The sequence below is a fragment of the Nerophis lumbriciformis genome, linkage group LG34, assembly GCF_033978685.3.
Source record: "Nerophis lumbriciformis linkage group LG34, RoL_Nlum_v2.1, whole genome shotgun sequence".
NCBI classification, from domain to species: domain Eukaryota; kingdom Metazoa; phylum Chordata; class Actinopteri; order Syngnathiformes; family Syngnathidae; genus Nerophis; species Nerophis lumbriciformis.
Genome location: NC_084581.2, coordinates 10,784,611 through 10,790,610, shown reverse-complemented (window position 1 = coordinate 10,790,610; position 6,000 = coordinate 10,784,611).

Sequence of the window (6,000 nt, the reverse complement as noted above, 5' to 3'; positions counted from 1 at the left end):
GACGTTAATGAAACTGCCTAACAATAAACCCACATAAGAAACCAAGAACTCGCCCTCCATCATTCTACAGTTATAACGTGATTGGGCAGGTACGCTGTTTATATTGTGCGTTAGCGGACTCAGGTCCTCATGGACCTGAGTCCGCCTGAATTTCGGGAGAAAATTTGTCCCGGGAGGTTTTCGGGAGAGGCGCTGAATTTCGGGAGTCTCCCGGAAAATCCGGGAGGGTTGGCAAGTATGCATCTAGTAATCCGCTGTGGACAGACGAAGCCAAGCAATGCAGGTTTAGCGATCGGTGCGCACTCCCACGAAGGAAATACATTTTTGGCAGGCAATCCCATTTTGGCACAACACCGGCGGTGAAATGGTTTGCCCGCCACTTTCACACGAATCAAACGACTACGACACTACCACTGGCTTATACGGATTCGGATGGGTGCTACATATTGTGAGTTCAAATATTTTATTTCTTTATTTGTTCATGTTTCATTTTGCTCCAGTTCACGTCTGGCGCTGAAATAATGTCACCGAGTAGTGACTAAGTTTGTGGTCAAAAGCGTGCACCCATTTGTCACAGCAGGCACTCCTTTTTTCGGTAGGTGAATGTATAATTGTAGTCAGAGAACATTTGCATGTTTTTCTGCCACTCAGTCATTTCCATTAAACAGGTGAAAATAATATTTTGTAAAAGTCAATTCATGTCAGCAATTTAACTTCAAATGTGAAACTAATATGTGATATAAGCTCAAGTGAGATATGTCAAGCTTTTGTTATAATTTTGATGATCATGGCCTACAGTTTTTGAAACCTCAACATTTCTGAGATGTTCAATTCAAGGTTTTCATAAACTGTAAGCCATAATCATTATATTAATAACAAATAAAGACTTGACATATCTCACTTTGCATGTAATAAGTAAATATCACATGTTACTAAATGTTATATTCGTGTGTAATTTCCACATGTTTTATTTAGTTAAATTCTACAGAATATTATTTCCATTATTTTTTTTAAGTTATTTTTTTCTTTGCTATATATGTGCGTCTTAAGAGTTTACTGTAGGCTTGGTAAGGTCATGTTACCTAAACAAAATTGATGCTAATCCCATTTTTAGTTCTCTTTTATTCCAATTAAGAGTTGATAGGAGAACCAATAAAGAATCAAATCGTTAAGAAGAATCGAAAGTGGAATCTGAATCGAAAAAATATTTTCAATTACCATTACTTTCTGTCCTGTTATATTATCTTCTCTCTAGACTCCTACAAACCTACTTACTAATTTACTGTCAATAGCTAATCAATTAGCATTGGCCGACCACGTCCTTTTCTCGGATATCAGCCAATACTGATTGGTGGCCAATCGGTCGGCACAGCCAGAGTTAATTTATACACAGATTTTAAAGGGAGTACAGGAAAAAGAACATGTCCTTGCACATTGAAGACAATTGAGCCCTAGACTGGGCCCTCTGAGACCGTTGATGGGTGTTCCACCCCGAAAAAAGTATATGTCATGTAAAAAAAAAAATAGATTGCGGTCCAAATTATTTAAAAAGATATGCTAGCACACAGGTAACACAGTGGTCTTTACTGTTTTGGAATCATTTGACAAATAATCAATGCCCTGTGGACAATTAGTTGCTATGTCAAAGATGTTTTGCTTGATGGCAGCCATGTTTTTCTTAGACTTAGACTTAGACAAACTTTATTGATCCACAAGGGAAATTGTTCCACACAGTAGCTCAGTTACAAAGGATGGAACGGATAATGCAGGTATAAAGGTGACTAAAAATGTACCATAGTAGCAATATAATATATAACATATGTAATATTTACATATTATATATACACCATATAATATATACTGCTATATTATATCATTATTTTATATTATATTGTTATATAATATATACAATATATAAAAAAATCCCAATTACCATGTACAATATTACAGTATATTGTAGCGGCTAGCTACGGGGTGTTAGCCAATGGCTTTGGCTGGGGGGCGGGACTTCCGGGGAAGTTAGGGAAGTGACGTTGTTGACAGGAAGTGTTAGTTCGAGTTTTGCCGGGAAAGAGGAAAGACGCACATTGGAGCTGTTGTGTGGTTACATTGCATCTTATCTAATAAAGACAAGACAAACGAATAAGTCTATGAGCCTACGTTTCTGGGAACATTACACTGGTGTCAGAAGTAAAACCGGCGTTTTTCGAAAGAGACTTTGTCGCGGTAAGGACACGCTGCGTTCCGCGCAATAGCCAGTTAGCTTCAGTCTGTGAGTTAGCTAGGACCGCAAGCGTTTAGCATGTTTAGCTACGGTAAGCATAAGTTTAAAGTGGAGCGGGATGACGCTGTTTTGGAGCGGGTGACCGTCGAACAGCCGCCCTCCTGCTCGCACACGAGCGGCTCGTCGTCCCGTGGAGATGTAAAGATGTCGCCGCTGCCGCCGCCACCCGCAGCTTCCCCGCACGGCGCGCCCCCCCCACCGTCTGCTGCCTCAGTGAAGACGCCAAAATTTGCCGGTGGATCAGATTGGGAGGCGTTCCACGCTCAATATGAACTTTTGGCGGACGCTAGAAGGTGGGAAGCAAGGGACAAAGCGTTGCAATTGGCTTTGTGTCTGGAGGGAGAGGCTCTTTCGTGCCTCCTGCTGCTGGACTCTGAACAACAGCGGTGCTACGCAGCCCTGGTGGGGGCGCTCAAGAGGAGGTTTGGGAGATGGTCTCAGCCAGCGCTTTTAAAAACTGAACTGAGAGGGAGGTGCAGAAAGCCTGGCGAGCCTCTCCGGGGGCTCGCTAATGACATTGAGGGCCAGGTGCGCCGTGCATATGGTCACCTGCCTGCTGATGCACGGAATGAGCTCGCAACTGACCTGTTTGTTGGAGCCATTACTCCTCCTGACCTGCGCGTGCAGATGCAGCTTCAGCACCCGAGGTCCCTGCAGGAGGCACTGGAAGCTGCTGTTGAGAGGGAGATGCTGGGGAGTGCAGCTGCAGCCGGGGAACTGGAAATGAAACCCCATCCAGTGAGGGCGGCATCGTCACACACGTCTAGTGACGGGGCTCCGGCTTGGGCGACAGAAATTACCAAACTACTGAGGTCGGTGACTCTGCAAAGTCAACGTGGCCCGCGCCCCATGCAGGTCTGCTGGGGATGTGGCCAACCTGGACACTTTCGCAGGGAGTGCCCTGCCACTCGTCGTGAGCCGGGAAACGGCGCCTGGCCCGCATAGTCAGGGGTATGCGGGCCCCTACGTCCACCGCGGACCCTGACTCGCCAGCCCAGGCTCGTCAAGCGGGGGAGGGAGCCCAACAGCACAGCCAGGGGGAAGGGGCTCAATCCCCCCCAGAAGCAGACGACGACTCGCCTTCTGCTCCTTCTTCTCGCTTTCGGGCACCCGGAGGAGCCCAGCGACACAGCCAGAGGGGAGGGGCTCCATCCCCCCCAGAAGTAGATGACAGCAGTGTGCCACCTATGGCGGTGGGCTGGACACGGGGGGGGGCCAAAGGTGGGGGCTCCTGCCATGTCGCTGTATCTGTCCAGGGGGTGCCTACCGTGGGCCTGGTAGACACGGGGTCATCGGTAACGCTGGTAAGACCGGACGTTCTGCCCAGCAGTACACCACTTGAGCCCACAGCAGTACAGCTACGCACAGTTACGGGCCAGCTAGCTCCTATGGTGGGGAAGGGGTTCCTGTGGTTGTGCGTGGGGGGAAAAACGAGTTCGCCATCTAGTTTGGGTGGCAGACGTGCAAGACTGCTGCATCTTAGGGCTGGACTTCCTCCAAGTCACTGGGTGCCTGCTAGACATGGGGAGGGGTACACTTAACTTCCCGGGGGGCCCTACAGTTGCCATGGGTACCCTAGTTTCCGGGACCCTGCCCGTTTCACCGCATGCCTCTACAGTCTTGTTGCCTCACACCACACCTAGTTACTACCCCTGCCCTCTCCCTGTCTCCCTTCAGCCAATGAGGGGGGAGACAGAGCTGTGTATTACCCGGGAATGCCAGCCCTGGGCATCCCTACCCACGGCCCCCCACCCACAGCCATCACCCCCGGTCATGAGGGGAGGGGTATGGAGGGAGGAGTATGGGGACTTGGAGAAACAGCAACAGGAGCAGCTGAAACAGCTGCTGATGGAATTCCAGGGCAGCTTTGCAATGAATGAGAGTGAAGTGGGAAGAACCCACTTGGCAGAGCATGTCATAGACACTGGCTTGGCGCGGCCCATCAAGTGCCACGCGCGCCGCATTCCCCTCGCTCGACAGCAGGTATGTGACAAGGCCGTAGATGACCTGCTGCGGGCCGACTTTATTGAGCCGTCTGAGAGCCCCTGGGCCGCACCTGTGGTCATGGTCGCGAAAAAGAAGGCTGGTGATTGGCGATTCTGTGTGGATTACAGACGGCTGAACGAAGTGACCACAAAGGACTCTTACCCCCTCCCCCGTGTTGATGAGTCCCTGGACCTAGTTTCCGGCTCTTCGTAGTTCACCACTCTGGACCTTAAAAGCGGATATTATCAAGTTCCCCTTTCTCCTGAATCTCGCCCTAAATCCGCCTTCTGTACCGGTCGGGGCTTGTGGCAATTCAAAGTCCTTAGTTTTGGACTCTGCAATGCCCCCGCCACTTTTGCCCGGCTTATGGACAAAGTGCTGGCTGGTATACCCCGCCAAGAGTGCTTGGTATACCTGGACGACATCCTGGTACATGGGCGTTCTTTTGAAGCAGCCCTCGGGTCCCTGAGTCGAGTCCTGGAGAGGATTCGAGCAGCGGGCCTTAAACTGCACCCTGACAAATGCAGTTTCATGCGGCGAGAGGTAACCTTCTTGGGACATGAGCTGGGTGCCGATGGCATCGGCGCCATGGGCGAGAAGGTGCGGGCTGTGAGAGACTGGCCTGTCCCTCGGGACCAAGGACAGCTGAAGAGCTTCATCGGGCTTGCCTCTTACTATCGGAGGCACGTGCGGGGTTTTGCTACAATCGCCGCGCCCCTATATCGATTGCTGGAAAAAAGCAAAGACTTTGTGTGGTCCGAAGGGTGCCAGGAGGCATTCTGGGGGCTGAAACGGGCCCTGTGTGAGGCCCCGGTACTTGCCCCACCTGACCTCACCCTGCCCTTCTTACTGGACACTGATGCCAGCGGAGTGGGGGTTGGGGGGGTACTTGCACAGCCGTGGCAGGAAGGGGAGAGGGTGGTGGCCTACTTCAGCCAGAAACTCACAAAGTCGGAACGGAATTACTGTGTCACCCGCCGAGAACTCCTGGCAGTGGTGCTCTCTATCAGACACTTTAAATATTACCTGTGTGGCCTCCCCTTTGTGATTAGGACTGACCACTCTGCCCTCCAGTGGCTAATGACTTTCCGGGAGCCGGAGGGGCAGGTCGCCAGGTGGTTGGAAGAGCTACAAGGATACCACTTTGAAATAGAACATCGGCCAGGTACTCGCCACTCTAACGCGGACGCGCTCTCTCGCCGGCCGTGTGCAGCAGACGGATGTCGTTACTGCGAGCGCAGGGAAGCTCGGGAACAAGAGCGGCGGGCAGAGGGCGCCGAGTGTGCGGCCGTCAGTCAGGCTGATAACGTTGACTGCAGGGAACTACAGACTGTAACGAATGCTGATTGGAGGCACGCGCAGGAGGAGGACACAGACCTTCAGCCTGTCTTGCAGTGGGTGGAGGCTCGGCAGCGCCCACCTTGGGAGGCGGTGGTACCGTTCTCCAAGGCTACCAAGGGCCTGTGGGCCATGTTTGACTCACTGCGGGTGTCCCAAGGTGTGCTGCAGCGGGCATTTAAGGCCGCGGCCACGGGGGAAGAACAATGGCAGGTGGTAGTGCCAAAGGGACTGCAAGGGGCGGTGCTTAAGGCAGTGCATGGGGAAGGTGGGTCTGGACATTTCGGGGTCGCCAAAACACTTAAGCGGCTGCGACAGGGGTTCTATTGGGGTCGGCAGAAGTCTCTTCTGCCGCCGCTGTGACCCCTGCGTTGCCCGCAAAGGCCCCACTG